A 20,853-nucleotide genomic window follows, 5' to 3' on the forward strand; every position below is an offset into this window, starting at 1 on the left:
GGGGTCTCACAAGAGCAGAATAGAGAGGGAGAATCACAAAATCCTCTTTTCTCCATAAAAGAAATTTAGAGAAATTTAATTTAGCTTTTCTATTCACTCATATTAAGCCTTGCATTGTCTATTCGATACCTCTTTTCATGGGATATTTATTTATTTTATTTTCAAGACTCCATCAAGAAAGGAAAGCAAAATTGAATGATTAAGGTCCAAAAAATATTTGTCTCAAGTAGTAAAATTAAGAGTTTCATTGACACCTCCTTAAAGCAATGGAGAGAATCAGTGTTATCAGAGGTCTCTAAACTGAGTAACAAGCGGTGGACAGTGCTCCTCTGTCTCAATATCATCACTTACCTAGCTGTGTCCCTTTGGCAGTCATTAATATATAACCTATGGGTTTGTCTCATTTTGGAGAATGAAGGGAGTACAGCTGAGTTTCATCATCCACTTCATTGATGGAATGATGCATTACTGGAATTTCCTCTCTGTTTGTCAGCCTGAAGTAGGCTTGTGGTCTCTTCATGAGGCAGGAGAGTGACCAGTCTCATTTAGCTGGACTCCCCTGTTTTGAAGGTAGCAGCAGAGGAGTGAGCACTGCCATCAAGCCTGAGTTGGTGCAAGCTGGATTCAGATTCATAGCTTTGGTTTCTTATTAGTTTGATACCTTTGAACTTTTCAGTCATGTGTTTTTTAGGTATCTAAATTGCCTTCGCTAAATAAGCTTGCTCCCACTGCTTCCAGTGAAGCCATCATATACATAATCCTGTCATTTCCATACCATAAAATTACATTCCAGCTAAGGTCCACACATTCAAACAATTTTTTTCTAGTCTCCGCTCTTACTATTTCATCATGTCACACTTATGTTACATTTCTTCCTGTTGCTCTGTGTATCCTTTCCCTACTCTTTTTATTATTTTCATCTGAGTGTGTATTTTCTTCTTCCTCTTGACGCGAAAGGTATGATAAAATGAAGAGCAATATTAGAAAATATAGGATACAGTATCATTATCTCCTCTAATTATTTTCAGCTTTGTTTTACCCTACCAAGGCATCTTGGTCTTAAAGTCTGATAAGTCCAGGACTGCCATCTAGAAGATGACACCATGTTCAGACACGAGAAGTCTAATTTTTATCCTACACATTAAATTTTTCCATTATTTTCTTGTATTTCTGAAAACTAGTTCTCAATCAAGCTAAGGGATGAAGTTCTTGCTTTTATCTAATCACTCTGAGTAGGTGCTTTGCTGAGTTTCCTCCAACCCCAGAGAGAAATGGAGAAAGAAGTGTGTGGGATGCCAGCATCACATTGTCTAACTATGTGTGTATCTGGAGTACCAGTAATAAAGTGTATTAAAAATAGTACACTAAGGGACAGTTGTCAGTGCAAGAGAATTTTAGTAAGACCCAAATCTGCAAATTAGCCAGTCAAACCTGCCATTCTTCTTTAACTTCTTGCTTAGCTTCATTTTTACTGAGTTCAATAGCTTCCCTTTCATATTTCATGTGATGTTTAACCCAGATGAATAAACTACTGCACATAAACAGCACTTTCCTCTTTTTTCCCATGCAATTGATTTTATGATTAAGAGAAGTGTGATAACTAAGCATGCGGCTAGCTGCTTTCACTACAGTTCTCTGTATCAATGTTAGAACCAAAATGATAATCTAGTTTGTATACTGTTCATATTTTGAATGAGGTATTCATTAACATTCCAAAGTCATTATCCAACACTTAACCATTTTGACATTAATTAGATTTATAACCACATAAAGCCTGTGGCATCCTGTTCCTTTCATAGTCAATCTTCATCTCAGATTGCATAGCAAATGGGAAACAAGAAGATGCTACACAGTCTGTAATATCACTGATATAAAAGGTAGCATACTGAATTCTAAAGCACTGAAATAATACTTTAATTATGCTAAAACATTAATAACTTTCTCTTCTTGGGTTTGATAGTGTTAATGCATAAATTTAATTTTTGTCCTTGACAAATGATAATGGATTTTCTCCATAGGCCAATTAGTATTTAACAATTAAATGAAAAAGACATGTAATGATCCTGATAGAATAAAACTACTTGTTACAGGCAATTCATGGGACAAAGTGATACATGTCTGTCTGAAAATGTTAAAGAAAATTCCCAGCTCCTCTCTTTCTCACCCAAACATATTTTAATTCCAAAAAAAAGCTTATTTAACTAGTGATTGGCATAATTTCACAAATTTATATCATACACAAAGATTGCATACAGAGCAGACCTTTTTTTCCAAAGTCTAGCTGTTTTCCACTGAGTACACAGATTATTAGACAGTGTAATAAAACCCAGTCTGTTCTCTTTTTTTTAACTTTTTTTTCTTCCTCGAGGTAATGAATCAGGTAGCATTTTTATTTATCAATTGTTGATAAAAAAACAAAAGTGCAAAGAACAAGCACCATAAACAGGAAGAGTTCAGGAGATTGTTTTTGTGGGTATTATATATGGAGGCTGATTTTTTACTAATATACATGTAAGAATGTAAATGTTTAATAAAGTTGAAGGTAATCTTTAAGACAAGTGAGATGCTGTGTCTGCTAATTACTCTGAGCTGGCGATATGTGTGTCTTTTTGACAGGAGTAAAAGTCAGGTCACTGTGAAGAGCTCTGAAATTCCACTTCACTCATATTTGCATTGGACATCTGCGAGACATTTATAGGATTTTATCAATAAACTTTCAATTCCTTCTTGTTCACATCACAGGTCATAATGACATTTACAGTAGCTTAAAGGTAACTTGATTTGTCTTCCTATTTTAGAGGGAAAAAATGTGGAATTATGAGGGAATGTTTCCCCAGAGATGAGAGAATAGGAAATGTCTAAGGTATAAATAACAAACTTTCCTACTGGCCTTTAGGTGATGGCTTTCATGCATTATTCGAAATCTAATTTAAGTATGTTTTTAAAAATCCTGTAGTCTTGCATACAAAATGAAATGTCAATGAAAATCAAAACTATTTTATATGTGCATATGGAGATACTGTTAAATTAGCTAATTGGCCACTGAGCACCAAAATCTGACTTTTAATCTTCAGTTACAACTGTTTTCATTGCCTTCAATGTTCTTTTCGTTTTTCCTGGCCTTTATTCTTAATTCAGTAAGGATTTGTATGAGTTCCCAAGAATCTTATTAACAGTTGCAAGAATGATTCTCATATAACAGGATGAATACATATCCTTAAAAGTCATTATCCTCCAAAATAAACAAGCTGAAATAGTCTCTTAATAGCAAGTATAATGATGACAGGTTGGCTCTGAATGGTAAGAGTAAAATTTTACGAATACTAAGAAGTATGTTTTAAAGTATCACTCTGTGTTATTCATAGCCAGATGTTTAAGCAGCTATCCTAAACTGTATATTCAGCAGAAAATAGTTCATTTCTGCTAAACTAAATATTTAAATAAAGTATAATTCAGGTCAAATTATTTTTGGCCTGATGAAAATATAGCACAATAATGTCCTGATAAGTTTTTAGTTTTGGACCTTATATGGACTTTCTGTAACATATAATAACCAATACAAATGCACTGTGATATGGATTTATGGCATCATTAGACCATCAGGCCCTCCTATGTTCAAATGTCACATTTAGATTTTATTATTATACAAATAAAAAAATAAATTCTTATAGAAAACCCCAAATACCTGCATTGTCTATGTGAATGATAACCATTGTAATGTAAAGATTACAGTGTATAAATTTGCAATTAGGAACTAATATGTATGTATTAATAAGAGGTATATTTTATTAAGTAGAGTCATTAAAATGTTCCAACATGCCTGGCACAATAATTCCTTTCTGTTTGTTTGTTTTGTTTAAGACAGAAGAATCAGAAGTCTGAAGGTAAATTGAGTTCCAGTATTTGCTTGCTAATTGAAAAGTTATGATTTTCCATTACAGATAAAGACAGATGACATTTGAACGATGAAGGATGTTCAGATACCAACTGATTAAGTGCAAAGAATGTTATTTTACTTAAGGATACTCCTTTTTAGTGAGAAATAAATGAAAATTCAAACTTCTTGTGAGGAGAAAACGGGAAAGATAGACTTTCAACAATGGTAAAGATCCTGTTGTGGTCATTGCAGGAGTATAAACTGAGGTAACATAAAAAGACTGAGGCACAAAATGTACATTAGACTACTGAGTCCATCAGGCTGAAATAATTTTCACTTTTTGTTTCTCCAGCATTTATGGCACCTTGACAGTTATTTTAAATTTCCCAGGATATCAGACACTGATCAAAACATCTGTGGTATCATTTGCTTTTCCATATATTTATGCAGGCATGTATGTATCTATATTCTTTTTTATTTGGATCAAGGATATGTTGAAGTACAGATGTCAAATGTTCTTTCTTCAGTAATTTATGTTTTCCTACAATCTGGGCTGTAAAAAGAGCATTATTGCAACTGTTTGATTAACTGCTGGATTAAAACTATTCAGCCTGGAAAGGAAGAAGAAGAAACAAAATCTTAATCTTTTGCCTTTAGAAAGAAATGAGAATCTTTCTCAGAAGGACTGGGCAAGATATGTACTGTTAAAGGAACAGGGAAATAATTCTCTGTCATCCAAACCTTATTTCTGTACTCAGGAGGATGTTTCATGTCAACAAATGAGTGAGGACAGAGACTGCTTAGTTATCTATCTATAGGATCCAATGTAAGGAGTAAATAATTTGATGAATGAACAATATAAGCATATACAGTATTTATCTTTAAACTTACTTTACACAATATTGCCGTTTCTTAACTGCAACTACTTGACAGTTTGTTGAATAAAAGCTTATGCTGTCCATACAGCAGCAATTGAAGTACTTGCCCCCTGTGTGGCTGCTTCTTAAACAATAAATGAACTACAATAGCATATGTGAAGAAAGAAACCCTTATATCAGGAAATGTTCAAAGAAACATAACACCAAGAATTGGTAAGGATGTGAATGAATTTTTACAATAGGATTAGATTTATGATGAGATGTCCCTAATTTTAAAGCTATGGGTTATCTGTTTTTTTTTTTTTTTCTGATATTAATAACTATTTTTCAGTCATAGTTTGTCTATCCCAGTGTTAGGAACAGTACATATGGAGCTTCAAGCATTTCAATAAATTGTCACATAGCTGGAGTGAGCAGCCTTTAGATCAGAAAGACTGTTAACAATGGGATTAATATAGTGTTGAGAAAGAGTGCTTGCTAATTTTCCCGTCATTGATGTAATGTCAGTGACTAATACTTTGAGACAAATTCAATTATCAGTTCTAAAGCAAACTCCACTAAAAGGACATATGGAAAATTAGAGTTTAAAACATGGCAAAAACCCTAAGACCTTCTTTATAACTAAAAAGGTGAGTGACTACTCTTTAACAGATTTAACCCAGTAATTTTTTTTGTAATTTATTACTGCAAGAGCAGCAGCTGAGGTTAAATATATTTATAGTGTGTGGTACTAGAAAAATAGGACTTCTTTACCTCTTCTGAAGAAGCCAGTTAATATTAACATTGTGCCAAATTTGAAATGTGTATTGCCATTGTAAATCAGATCTAAATGAGATTTAATAGAATCTTAATTCTTGTAAGGAGAAGAATCATTTCAATGGTCATCAATTTGATTTGCTTACTTCTTAATTTTTGCCTGCATAAAAAAAACCCCAAAAACAACTTCATGAGGATAGAAGAACAGAGACACCTTTCTAACCCCTAATGCTTAAAAACATAAGTTTGGGGTTTTTAAAGAAATTTTAGAGTTTACTCAATTTTAGAAAGTTTTAGATACGATACCATTATGGTTAAAACCAAGAACATTAATGTATATGGATTATCTGGGCTGTAGCCAGGTATGGAAAGTGGTCAAGCAGAGAAGGACCTGGGAATGCTGGTTGACAGCTGGGTGAGCATGAGCCAGCATGTGCCCAGGTGGCCCAGGCGGCCAATGGCATCCTGACTTGGATCAGCAGTAGTGTGGCCAGCAGAGCTGGGAAGCGATAGTTCCGCTGATATCAATACTGGTGAGGCCACACCTCAAATCCTGTGTTCAGTTTTGGGCCACTCAATTCAGGAATGTCATTGCTGGAGCATGCCTAGAGAAGGGCAATGAAGATGGTGGAGGGTCTAGAGGCTATATGCTATGAGGAGCAGCTGAGGGAGCTGGGTTGGAGAAAGCTTAAAAAACGTAGTTGGATACTTCAAAAATTTTGATGGAAAATGAGATTTTTTTTTCTTGAACTGTGTAAATAGATGTAGAATTTTTGCTAAGAACAATACTGTAAAACATTACTAGCTCCATTGAGCTGATTGGTGTGAATGTGACCAATACTACCATAATGATAATCAAATAAAAAAACAGGAAATTACCTTAATACTTTGGATATATAAACACCACTTAATCCTAGGAAGGTTGTAAATCTGAGGTCTGGGTATCCATCTATTTTATGAAATAATTAGGACCGGGTATCTATCTACTCATTCTGTGAAATAATTATTGCCATTTTCAACTTGACAATTGCTCTACTGATTGCTGTTCATTTATTGACCTCCTTTCTAGGTCAATCATTGTAAAGATAGTGTTTAGCACTAGAGTTATACATGCTGTTGTCTGTGACATTCCTTTAGTGAACACTGTGCCAGAAAATAAGTATTTCTGAGCCTGCACAGTTCATTATGAAGTTGTGATAAAATTTCATTTATATTTCCCAGCAGGGACCATTTGGAAGATTGGAGGAGGCAGTGTGGCATTAGCATCAGCAGGGACTGCATCTGAGTCACGCTTGCAGAGGTGTTTGGAATGATGCATGTTGTGTTTCCAGGTTTGATAATAGTTTGCCAGCTCTGTACTAAGGGAATGCTTACAATCCACTATTGTTTTTCAAGTACAGCCTTCTAACAACTTGAAAAGAATAACTAAATTTAGACTCCTCTATTATATTCAGCTTGGCAATATTTAATTTATCCTTATCGCAGTCTGATGCATGGAGCAAACACTTTCATTATATTGATAGGAAAGCACAACACTGCCAATTTCCTGCAAGCTGCTGGTTAGAAAAGGACAATTGTGTCTCGTTTACAGTGGTCAATATTTTTGGAGTTTGGAGGTCTCTTTGAAGTCAAGGAGACCTAAAAGCCTTTAACATGGAGAAAATGATTGTCTCTGGGACATCCAATATAAAGCCTGTCTTCATCTAAGGGAGCCAAGCTCTGAAATTTGAACACAGATTTCAGCCCTTTGCTCTCAGTTACAAGAGGGACAAAACAGAAACAAAAAGAGTGCAAAGAAAGAATGGATAAATTTTGTTGGTCTCATTCAGATACAAGAAAAAAATCCAGAGAAATCTAAACCAATTTTGTTTGAAGAAATATTCAACAAAACAGCATTTTTCAATGAAAATATATTTTGTTGAAAACTTTTTAAAAGCTCCAATTACTTTATTTCCAGTGTTTTACTATGTGATTTTATGTGGCATTTCATTATAAATTCTATGCAAAAGAAGTACTCTTATCTTTTTCACTAGAGAATATATATTCAAAAGCATTTATATAGGGTAAAAAGTGGTTTAGAAAACAATTGCTTTCTAAGTATCAAAAGATAAAAATTAAACATGTTTTTAAAAAGGCTTAAAATATTCATATGAACAAATAACTACATGTATATATACTAGGAGTCAAAATTTACTTCAGTCTTAATAAATTTGGATTCATTTATTCTGTATCATAAGACTGATACTGGGATGCAATATCTATGAACTCCTAAGGTTAAGGTAATGGAAATATCCTGCTGCATGTGCAAAGTCAGACTAAGAGAAATAGGGCCTAGGAAATCAGCAGGAAATCAGTAGTGCCAAGGCTTTTTGGAAGTATTAAGATGCTGAACTGCATATCAGTATACCCTAGGCTAGCAAAGTTTGACTTTTCCAGGCTAAGCTTAGGATACAAGAACAAGTGAATTGGAATGTAAATTTCTAGGTAGGAAGTGGGAAGAAAGACACTGAATATAAATGATGAGAGAGAATGTAGACAGATATTGCAACGAGCAATCTGCTCACTTCAGTATAAAGATGCAAATAAGTGGGCTAAAGGGAGTGCAAGAAAGCTTTTTTGGGAAAAGTAAAGAGGAAAGCTTATTGTTTTGTGCTTTCATGCTGTGAGATATTTATTATGAAAACAATACATTAGTAGTCTATTCAGAACCTGTCTACTCGTAACTTTAATCACTTTGTTGTTCATAAGATACTGGAGGGGAGAAAAAAAATTCTGAGAAGATAGTCGAATGCATGTCCTCATTTACTTTAAATGTAAAGCTCTGCAGTTTCAGATTTAAGGGAAATTAAGGCAGTCAGATTTACAGTATACAGGCCTATTTGAAGGAGCCTGACACCTGTTAAAAGACAAAAAATATACAGCTAGTTTTCTGCAGCTCGTGTCTTGTTCAACTTTTGAACAAAGAGTCAGAACAATTTTTTTCTTGTGACCAAAGGTAGTGTTTTAAAGAGTTTTGAAGAGGGTCGTGGGGACCACTGCTATTACTGTCATTAGTGTTGTCATGACATGTATTTCACGCTATCCACAGACAGTAGAACTGGAACCTAAATTGCACTCTTCTGTGTTTTCGTAGTTCAGACAAGAACATCTCAAGTCTATCAGGAAAAAACCTGATGAAGTAAAAGGCAGCAACGCTAACATGTTTTATTGGATGTTGTCTTCTAATACTACAAATCCGGAAGACATTCCAACTAAAGCAATATAACCTTGTAGGAAACTAAATTCCCTGCCTATTCATCAAAAATCCTTTTGTAATTCAGGCTGAAAACCAACTTGCAGATACCTACTAAATAGGTATGCAGTGTTGATTGGCTCTTTAAGATTTGTTTTCACACCACAGAATAGTTCTTCTGGTTAATTCTTTGCAAACATTTTTTTATCAGTGTTTTATGAATTAAAAGAAATAGAAATGTATTTATATAAATGCATGTATTAAGTCTTTCTGGACCAACATTTTATCATATCACAACAGTGAAAATGTCTACAAAAAGAAACAGGCTGTATATAAAGGAGTAATTCAAAGGGGAGGAAAAAAACCAAACCCTGATTTCTTCAAGGCATTGTGTAAACCATACAAAACACTGAATAGGAAAGGTAAACTTCAACTTTGTCCTAGAAGTGAAAACTCAGCAGTTCTGTCAAGACAGTACACAAGGAGGAAGTAGATCAAGGGAATTTGTCTATTTGCGTTTACATCAACTCTTTAGCTGATGGTTTTGTTGGTTTTGTTAAAGTTAGTTGCAGTATCTGACTGAACAAAATAATGAATTCTCTCTAGCTGTGCTGAAAAATTTTGAGGCCCTTGGGATGTTATGTCAGTGCAAATAGTGTTGCAAGTGGCTGAAGACCTTCTTGTTTTCTGTTACAGCCTTTCCCTTCTTTCAATTCCAACTTAAATTTAAAAGTTACAGTCTTGGAGTAACAAGAACTTTTTGAGTGCTAAAAAATAGGATGAGAGGGTAGGGAAGGGGAAGAGGTAGGAGGGAAGGAGAGGAATACAATTGCAGCAAAACTTATATACCTGATATTAATTCATGAGGATAAGGGGCTTAACCTGCTGTTGTTTCAAATGTAAAACACTAAGGAAGTTCCAAACCAGTGAAAAAAAGCCCTGATAAATCATACAATGAGCACAGTACCTGGACTCACTCTCAATGAAGTCATAATACACCACTGGCTGTAGGCAATATTGGTGCTGACTGTGAATCAAGCCAGTGTGATCCTGTATAGAGATCAGTATAAATGGAAATGTTTTTGGGTTTTTTTTCTTTCCATTCAAAAATTTTTCTTCAGGGCATAAGGAAGAAAATTCTGTATCTCAACAATGTGAAGTATGCTTCAAGGCCAAAATGTCACCTTCAGCCTTTTAAAACTTTCTTTGAGAATTTAAAAAAAATGTTTGATTTGCAGCCAAGTGTTCTGACACTGCACAGCAGCACTGAGATGAACTGCAGGATGTTCAGTCAATGTTCAGCACGGGGTTGGGAGTTCAAAAAGGTACTGGTGCTAGGGAATACAAAAGCAGATGACTGGAATATATTTGTGTGTATATATTTTTATATGTTTATATATACACATACTTACATGTATATGCATACATAATGTTTTAAAAATAAAACAGCCCACCAGCACCTACTGAGATTACATACTGCAAGGAAGTAAAAAAGGAACCTGATTCTAAAATATGGATAATCAAGAAAAATACATGCAGATTTTTCTGTATGAATTGGACTTACCCAAATGGTAATTTTAGGAACTCCCTTGTGGTAATCACAAGGAGATAAGCAGCAGCTCTATCGTGCACAGATCATGGCACACCAGATTTTCTGACAGCTTCTCAAGAGCTTCAAGGTACAGAATTGTACTTTTATAATCTCTGGTGAACAATAGCTCTGTATTTCATAGAATATGCTGAGTTAGAAGAGAACAATCAGGATCATCGAGTCCAACTCCTGGCCATGCACAGGACAGCCCAAGAGTCACACCCTGTGCCTGAGAACATTGTCCAAACTCTTCTTGAATCCTGGCAGGCAGGTGCTGTGATCACTTCCCTGGGGAACTGTTCCAGTGCCCGAACACCCTCATGGTGAAAAACTTTTCCTCATATCCAACCTAATTCTCCTCCAAGTCACCTTCATGCCATTTCCTCAGGTCTTGTCAGTGATAAGAGTGAAGAGATGACTATCTGCCCCTTCTCTTCCCTTCCTGAGGAAGTTGTGACTGGAATGAGATCTCCCCTCAGTCTCCTCCAGACCAAACAGACCAAATGACCTCAGCAGCTCCTCATGTGGCTTCTCCTCAAGAGCCTTCACCACCCTCATGGGCCTCCTTTGGATGCTCTCTAATTTTTTAATGTCTTTCTAACACTGTGATGGCAAAACTGTGCACAGGACTCACTGTTTAGCCTTTTGACTTGATTTCTGACACTGTGCTCAACCCACATTAACCTTTCAACCATTTTTTCTCCCCTCGTATGTTCTTTAATTCACTATCTTCTTAGTGTCTCCTTCCTTTCCTTTCACCCTCTGTCAGGCTCAGTAAATATTTAACAAAATATTTACTCTACATTCCTTCAAAATGGGAGAAACTTGTTTTAGTGAAACTCCCTAAAAAGGAGGAGCTTTATCCTTTTATCCTTTACTGGAAGAAACTGAATAAACTTGGTCTTTCAGACAGCAGATTTTGATACAAGAAGATCTAATGCAAGGAGTTGGAAGTTGCAGTAGAATGAGAAATTGCTGAGGAGAGCACACAGCGGCTAGGAAAATCTCATAAGTGACAGCAGGGACTTTCTAAAATATTTTTTGAAGTTTGCACTAGTAAAGTTCTTCAAAACTTTCTATTCTTTCTTCCCTTCTTTTGAATTTTCATTTTAAATTTAAATTCTAGTAGAGATTATATCCATTGGTTAATTATGTAATTTCATCTTGTGGATCTCAGTATGAGGAAGAAATTAAAACATGTTCATCCCAAAATTCTGGCTGACCTTAGCTTAGTCAGCCCATACCTTAAGGATTTTCACCAATCTGTGACTGTCAAAAAAAAAAAGTTTTAAATTTTCTTAACTCTCCTATGTCATCTTTCTAGCCACATTCTTGTACCAAGAACTATCACCATTATTATCTTTGCCCCTCTCCCTCTTCTTGATCTAGTTAATATAATGGTGTGTGCATAATACAAAGAAGGCCTCAGAAATATTCAGGAAGAGTAATTATTTTGGGTATTTGAAATTAAGGAATCAAAAGTATTTCCAGTCAAGCCATGAGTGCCTCTTTGTGTTTATATCAAAAATAACTTTTCTACAGTGAAATTTTTCATTCTGGTTTGGATGAAAGGTCCTGATATTCTAGGATGGTGAGTGGCTTACAGAACAGTTTACAAAGGTACTAAAACACTTCATCCTTGAAGCTGTGTTTTTCTTACACTGGACATTTCCTAAGAAATCTAGAATGTAATTTGCGTAAAAATATAATACGTTTTAACTCTAAAATTTAAAAATCTGAAAAATCAAATGTGGGTCATTAGGTGGGAGGAAACAACGAGCCCTACGGTAATACTATATACAGTACTATTTCTCAGCAGTTGTGAGTATTTTAGCTCTCACTTTAAAATTTAACATCTACAGATGGAAGAAAAAAATCCTCACTATTGTTTTCTAGGCTAGAATAAGATTACAGAGGATCAGGATGAAAAGGATAAAAGGGACTAAAGGTCTTTCAGGAGAGTTTGTTCTCTGGCCACTGGGACAAAATGTCAACATTAATGAAATGAAATTATATTCTTTGCACAATTAAGGGCACTGGACTTGGAACTGTTAACACTTTTAAGTGGACATTGAGGGTTTAATGACTACATCACTTTTTTTTAAGTAGTAGTGTAACAGTCTTGCTCTAGGGATTAGGGTGGAGCTGAAAGCAAGAAAGAAAAAGTGTTAGAGCTTGCAGTTTTCAGATACTTTATGCTATTTATTTGTTTTATGTTTAAGTCTGGCTTCCTGCCACATGAAAAAAAGAAATATGGTAGTTATCAGTAGCTTGAGAGCTATGAGAGTACACATCATCTATTGCAGGGCAGTCAAAGTGACAAGAATGTGGTAGCCTGCCAGAGGGTGAAAGGAAAGGAAGGAGACACTAAGAAGATAGTGAATTAAAGAACATACGAGGGGAGAAAAAACGGTAGAAAGGTTAATGTGGGTTGAGCACAGTGTCAGAAATCAAGTCAAAAGGCTAAACAGTGAGTTCACTACCAAAAAATGAAACCCAGAAGAAAGCCAGGCAATAAAATGAAACATAGTTAGTAGAAACCAAGAGATATTGTGCTACTCAAAACTTGGGAAGGGATTCACCATTGGAGTGGGATAGCCAGTTAACCAATTCTATTTTAGATGATCAGTCACTTATAGTGCAGTCAAATATTAAAAGGAAGATAAGAATTAATATATGAGGTATCAGAGATCTGTAGAACGGGTCCTACCAGACTGGCAGACCAGGAAGTCACCTAGGACAGAAAAATATTAAGGGCAGCAGATAGTCTAGAGACTATTCATTGTGTCAGTGGAGATTGACTTGCAGAATGTCTTCCAGATTGCCCATGGCAGCAAAAGTGTGAAGTAGGTTGCCTCTGGTTTCAACCAGATACTGTTATTAAAATTAGAGATTACTTCTCTGAAATGAGGCAAGAGATGCTTAAATGACTCATAAAAATTCTGCTTTCATAAAAAGTAGAAATGAGAATTACAGGAATTGTTCCCCAAAATCCACTTAGTATGTCACAGCTATAGCTGCCACTGTGTGTACATGCATGCTTGAACTTGAGCATGTGTGTGCACGTCCCTGGTTTTGGTTTGTTTGCTTAGTTGTTACTTTACAAGAGCTACTCTGATGCCAGATCACTGCTTCTGAAAATGCTTATGCTTATCTGAGTCCTCTGCTTTCTCACGAGTGCAGCTATCCTCAACACTTTTCAGACCTCTCTGTGACCTTGGAATCGGATCAATACAGGCTGAATTAAAGCATTTAGGTTTTTGCATCACACTCTAAAGTGTAATAACTCCTGCTGTTTCTACAGGCTGCAGCTTTGGAAGTTGAAATTTTTATATGCAATTATTATGTTCAGAAAGGTTTTGGGTTCTAATTATTTCCTCTGTACCATATTTTTTATTTTAATGGCTGTATGTGAGAAATTGCCTTTTGAAATTGAAATTGTTTGAAAATGAGTTTCTAATATTTTATTTACACTTTTTTCCTGCCTTATTATATTTTCTTCCAAGTTCAATATTAGGACTTCTGCTTTATTTCAGATCAGAGACAGAATTTTGGGCTTTCTGAAATAGACTTCAATTATTTCAGAAATAGTTTTTTGAAGATCTTCGCAATAATTTTAAGTTTCAATTTCATATTATAGAAAATAAATACTTAGTATTCAATTTATCTTATATTCTTTGTCTTTAACAGAAGCAAGTTAGCCAGGAATATGCAGAGGCATCTGTTATAATGACATTTGTTTGTCAAATGACAGCTGCATTGATCATGTTCATCGAATTGTTTCAAATCAAAAAGATTATTGTTAACAATTGCAACTTTAGACCACATCTGCTTTCTGGTCCAGTTCTACAGTTTGCACAATTAAACTAAGTAAACATGAAAGACAATTGCTTAAAAGAAAAAAAAAATCATTATTTTGAGAAAGAAGTTGGAAGAAACAACAGCTCTTATCTGTCATCAAAACTGTCAGTTTGATGCACAGAGAGAAAGCAAGTGTTTCAGTGCTGCAATAATTTCATTAAACATTATTTCTTTGAACTGTGAGTACTGCCTTTCTGAAACACTGTCCTTGGGTTCCACGCTGTATAGAAAAAGAAAAGAAGATAAATATTGTGTGAATACTTAACTAATGTGTGTTCAAAATTAATAAGGCAAATAAATACACTTTTTTTTTCTTTTTTCTTGTGCTGTGCACATTTTAGGTCTCTTCAGCAAAAGGGAAGCTCTTTCCTCACAGAAGATTGATATTCTATAAAAAATGTATTTTGGGAGGATAAAAATTTATGTAAAATTTAATCACAGCAATCAATTAAGGATAGGAAAAGAAGTCTAGGGAGTGGATACTTGATGAGAGGAATTGGCAAGATCTATCTTTTATATACAAGGTGATAACACATAAGCAATAATAGAGTAAAGTAAGACTATTAAGTACAAACACTAGAAAGTCATCATATTCTACAAAAATAACATTGAGGGACTTTTCTATCTTTTTTTTTTTTTCCTACCTAGAATGCTCTGTGCTGAAGCATATTTCATGCAGATAATGTTTTCTCAATTGTGTGATTTTTTGAATGCACTGATGTGCATAATGTGTTAATATTTGTTGTCATGGAAAGAAAAAATTAAACTTTTCTTCTTTTCCCCATTTGTCAGATTGATTGTGACATTACTGTGTTTCATTAAATAAGAGATTTCTCAGGGTAAGCAAAACCATCTGAAACCTATCTTCAGTGGTATAAATATGTCTAACTGTTTTATTCTTTTTTTTATGAATGACGAATTCATTTTAACACAATTTTCCCCCTCCTCTTTTGAGTTCCTCACCATTGGAAAACCCTTGTATGTGATCAATTGTAATTAATCTCTAATTGCAGTGTGTATTATTCTAGGAGGAGCTTTTAATCAGAAATTACATCAAAGATCCTATCATAAGTGCTATTAACAGCCCTTACAAGTTTGTTACTTCCCAGAGGCTGGTCCAAATAGTGCTGAGTTCTGAAAAAACCTTTCTGATGGCATGAATGCTGGCCAGACCCCCTGTGAAACAAGTTGGAGTGATTCTGCTGATTCAGGCAGCTAGTGGATTGTTGGAGATTATAAACAACATTTTGCTGATTTTGCAAAAATTTTCTGCTTTGGCTGCTTTTATGGAAGTTAATGTGAATATCCCTGCTAACATCCACATAACTAGGCTAATGGTCATGGATTGCATCAAGCCCAGCAAAAATCTTATGGAAGAAGTATTGCCAAGTGCAATATGTTATGGTTAACAAGCAAAAATACAGGCCAAAACAAGATAATTTATCTGAAACCACAAAGAAATCATTAAGGAGCTTTAGAAATCAGACCTTAAAATATGTCCTGCATGAAATTCATGTGCCTTGAAATGATATCAAGAAAAAAGAAAAAGTTAAAATCAAAATGCAAATCAAAACATATCTCATTGAAAGTACAACTAAAAAAATAGAAATCAGAATCCACAGTGAGATCCACATAAAAATTTGAACTCCAAACTCTCAATTAATTAATTAATTTGGATAATAGAACAGAGGGCAGAATTCTGAGCAGGTACAGAATGGGAAAATATCTATGGCATAATTTTAACAAAATTTGTCTCTCTGGAAAGTTATCAAAATGACTTGAAGCCCAGTGTCATCTCTAGCAGAAAAAGATCTAGCTAAACAGAGAGAATAACACTGGTGTTCTTTAGTTATCAAGAAATATCATACCAAACTTGAAGCACTTTTGAGTAGATAGTCAGTTCTGCAGGTCAAGAGACATACATGTAGCTACCTAACAAACCAGAACAATGTATCTGTCAAAAACTGAAAGAAGAATCTTATCACCATTCTGTGCATCTTAGTGTTGTCATTTGAATTAATTTAATACTATTTTATAAGCAATTTGGCTCACATGTAATATTTAAATTCTCATGTAATAATGCATTAACAGTTTTGCTGCTGATAATCCCATTCTGCCTTAATAAACTACAAGCCCGGCTCACTGTTTTCCATCTCTTTTATGACCTATTTCCTTTGAAAACAGTAGGTGGGTCTGCACCTTTAAGTGATACCAGATCAAGCTATGAAGTTCATGGACAGTCTTAAATGGAGATAATTTAAATGTAAGTTTTTATGCACAAACATTTTTCTTTCAAATAACAATATTCTCATTCTGATTTGTGTGTCTAAAAAGTCAAAAAGACAAACCATAAAACCCATATAATCTTCATATTTGCTACATATTTCAGAATGTTTCTTATTTATTCCAGACTAATCCTTTGATATGTGAAAACAAAAGAACATGAATCTTTGGGTGGTATCATGAAACTTCAAATATTTTCCATTAGGCAGAAAAGCTGAAGAAAAAACCCATAGTTTTTACAAATCACTATTCTTTCTTTTTCTTTTTCTTTTTCTTTTTTTTTTTTTCTTTTGTGTTAATGCATCTATAAAACATACAGCTAAGAAAAGAAAAACCTCCATAGGCCTAGAAACATTTAGGATTATTTCCCTGATGAAAGCATTATTATCTCCAAAATTCACTTTTGCGTCTCTCCTAGCAATCCTTCTCTTTACCTCGTAATTCTATTTAGCAAACAATATAGTTCACTATAATTGCAACTTCATCAACAGTAGCATGGGTTTTTTCATTAAATCTCAAAGCAAATTTTCATTAAATGCTAGCCTGTTATTTCTTTCACAGATATTTGTAAAAACCTGTGATTTTTCTGTCTAATATAATGGCAGTATATTTTTCTTTTCCTTCATGTGGGAAAGGATTTTATTAGGTTTATGGGTTTTTGTTTTATCTAGGTTGAATTTGTACCCCCTGAGGTTTGTATTTCGTTTGGAATAAAGACATAGCTGCACACAAACTACAGTATTAGCTGACAGACATAAAAACTGTATTTGTGCCACAGATTCAGCCTCAATCAATAATTCTGTCACTGATCACTGTATTATTTGAGTTTGAAAATCAACCCAAGTTTTATACGGAATATCTCATAAGGTTTTGTTCAAAGACCTCAACAGAAAATACATGGAATATTTCAGAATCCCATGAAGAAAAAGCTAACACAAGCTCTAGTCAAAGACTTGACTGTGAGAAATTGGCAAATGTTAGAAGCAATGGCCTTTTTCAGGTGCTCACTTTTATTCTAGGCTTGTTCAGCTTCAGAAGACAATAAATCTTTGTGGATCTCATACCAGAAAAACTATTGTGCTGTTGTGTTTTTCCCAACCTGGAAATGAAATTTGAAATAATTTTAGTAAGAAGGTAATATAAAAGGGGATCTTTATTTGAAGGCCTTCAGAAGCAATTATAAAAAGATGTCCACAAAAGTCCACATGTCCCCCAAACCCCCCCTCCACCTCCCAGGCCCTGGCATGAGTACATATTGTGGGTTTCAGGAAATTAGCATCATTGATAGAAAATCACCAATTAGGAGCACAAGTGGTGATGCAATTTCCCCCCATGTCAAGCCTCTTGTCTGGAATCCCCCCTTCATCACTAGTTGTACTTGTCCCTGAGAATATATCTGGAACAGTTGTTATTGGCTTCAAGATAGCATGGAGCCTTGTATCCCCAGGGCTTGGAACTCTGGAATTTGTTTTATCTTTCAGCTTAGGGAAAGGCCATGGAAAGTACTGGGAAAACTGGTCACTAATACAGTACACTACAGATATATGTGTGAAGAATACAGAGAACATATAAAAGAAAAAAAGGCACAAACTAAACAGCATCTCTCAGCTCTAGCAGTGAATTATTTATCTGATTTCCCAGTTAGATTTAATTGTCTTTCATTCTTTACCAAAGTACTGTGACTACAAATTCATTGAAACATTTTCCCATTTGTAAAGGTAAACAGAGATACTATTTTTCTTCTTAGTAATAAGAATCTAATTTAGAAAAGCTTTTAAAGAAAATCTTAATCGAGATTAAGAGTGAGAATAAAGAGCAATAAGACACACAGAAGCTGAAAATGGATTTCAGGTATTTTAAAACTGGGTGTTTAAAACTCTGTATCAGTAGCTACCAAAGTTTGTAGACTTACAAATATCTTTGAGGCCATAAGTTTTACCTTACAGTAAACTTCATATTTTATCCTTGCCTATTGTGAAGAAAGAGGCGCTACTGCAGGCTGAACTATCTGTCATGGCAGCCTGAGCAATATTTAGGAATTCAGCTCTGAAAATTTATTTTTGAAAGATACCCATAGAAGTTGGAAAGAAGGGCCTCCCTGTGTTCAAGGTAGATCCTGGTATACATGCACACAGACACACATACATAGATACATGTATATGTTGTACATATGAATATATATAATATATAGATAATATAAATAGATGAGATGCCAAACTAACATTCTGGATTAAAAAGCAGGAAATTATTTAAGTACTCCACCTCTTGGCATAATATGTGCTATTACTTTACACTGGTCTCAGTTGACTTCTAGAGATTGTTAACTGTCTCTACCTCTGTAAATTTGAGATTGAGGATATGTTTCTTTACGAGGTGTATTCTTTCTATAATTGTGCTGTTGTATTTTCAGAGCCTTCAGTTTCAGAACAAAATCTTACCATGTTTCTATATGCACTTACATTTGAGTTCCAAGGTTCCACTCATAAAGAATAAACACATGCATGAGCCATTCCAAATATAGGTCTCTATAGCTCCATATTAGTATATATCAGTACCATAAAATTATCTTTTCTAGGACTATAGGCAATAGCTTCCACATCATTCCTGATAACTTATGGAGAAACTAGGGAGTTAATAGCAAATGTATGTACATTTGATATAGCAATTGTTTTGCAAAACTTATCACTATTGGCATTAGTCAAGAGCAAAAACATTCCTGAAAAAAGCAAAGATAACTGGAGAGGAAGATGAGGTTTAATGACTGCTTTATTTCAGCTGCTGCAAAGCTTTAGGCAATTACAAATGTTTACAGCTCCTAATTTGGGGAATGATGTATAAACTAAAACCACTGAGAACAGGACTGGGTCCCAGTTCTAGCTGCTTCACAGCTTAAACACAGCTATCAGAAAGTTGCCTAAAAACTCATTCCAAGTTATATCTGAAGTATACAATTATGCTGCACAGACCTTTTATTCAAGAGGTAGTGACAGCTCTAATGCTTTTCAACTAATAGGAATTAGGAATATTTACAGCAGGTTTGTGTGTTTGTGTATGTGTTTGCATGTGTGCAGCAAAAAGAATATTTAAAGAAAAACTACTGCATACAATAATAGTTTAAATCATTAAAGACTATGCCAGCAAGATAAGAATATCAGATTTTAATACTTTGGAAATCAAAAAATTAGTTCATCATTACCTTTCTGTTTTCTCCCATGCACCTTTTTTTTTTTTGGCTTAGCCTGAATTGTCATATGTTCTTCCCTGACACCTTGGCCATAGCTAAAAAATTACTGAATAATGGCTACTGTGCAGCCACATAAAGTCAACAGTTTTGCAATATATTTACTAATAATGATTTTTAAGTCTGAAAATCCCAGTTCTTCACAGTTGCCATAAGAAGGGCTGTAGCATACAATTATATAACAGTCTTACACCACTCATCCCATGTACGAAATCACAGGACAGCTGGGACGCTGGAATCTTCTAACTTTCTGCTCCATGCTGGTTTCATCCTCATGCTCAGTCATCTCATGCCCTCCTCTGTAACCTCGAGTGTAACCAGAGCACACCCTCCTGCCCTTAAATACAGCTGTGTGGGAGGGGATGGACTCAACGACAGACAGCATGTGCACACTCTGTGCTTAGTAGGAGGGAAATACGGCCCAAGGATTTAGAGAAGTGTGTGTACGTATGACTCTTACTGTCTTGAGAAGTCAGCCCACACTAACCTCATCAAGTTCAACAAGTCCAAGTGCAAGGTGCTACACCTGGATTGGGGTAATCCCAGACTGGGAGAACCCGTTGGGACCAGTCCTGTGGAGAAGCACTTTGGGGTTCTCATAGGGTAAGACATGAGTTTGCACTCATGGCCCAGAAATCCAAACTCTTCCTAGGTTACATCGAAAGTAGGGCGGCCAGCAGGTCAAGGGACACTGCCCCTCCACTCTGCTCTCAAAAGAGCCCACCTGGAGTGCTGCATCCAGCTCTGGAGTACTGAACACAAGAAAGACATGGTCCTGTTAGAGCAGGTCCAGAGGAGGCTGTGAAGATGATCAGAGGGCTGGAACCCCTGTTATGGAGACAGGCTGAGAGACCAAGCATTATTCAATTTGGGAAGAGGAGGCTTTGGGGAGACCTCACAGAAATAGTTCAGTATGTTAGTATAGAAGGACTTTTTTTATGACCAGATAGTGGTGACAGGGACAAGGGGCAATGGTTTGAAACTAAAAGAGGATGGGTTTAGATTAACTATTACGTAGAAGTTGTGTACTCAGAGGGTGGTGAAGAACTGGAACCTGTTGCTCAGAGAAGCTGTGGATGTTCCATCCCTATCAGTGTCGAAGGCCAGGTTGGATGAGGAGCATGAACAACCTGA

The sequence above is a fragment of the Sylvia atricapilla genome, chromosome 1 (assembly GCF_009819655.1).
Source record: "Sylvia atricapilla isolate bSylAtr1 chromosome 1, bSylAtr1.pri, whole genome shotgun sequence".
Lineage (NCBI taxonomy): Eukaryota > Metazoa > Chordata > Aves > Passeriformes > Sylviidae > Sylvia > Sylvia atricapilla.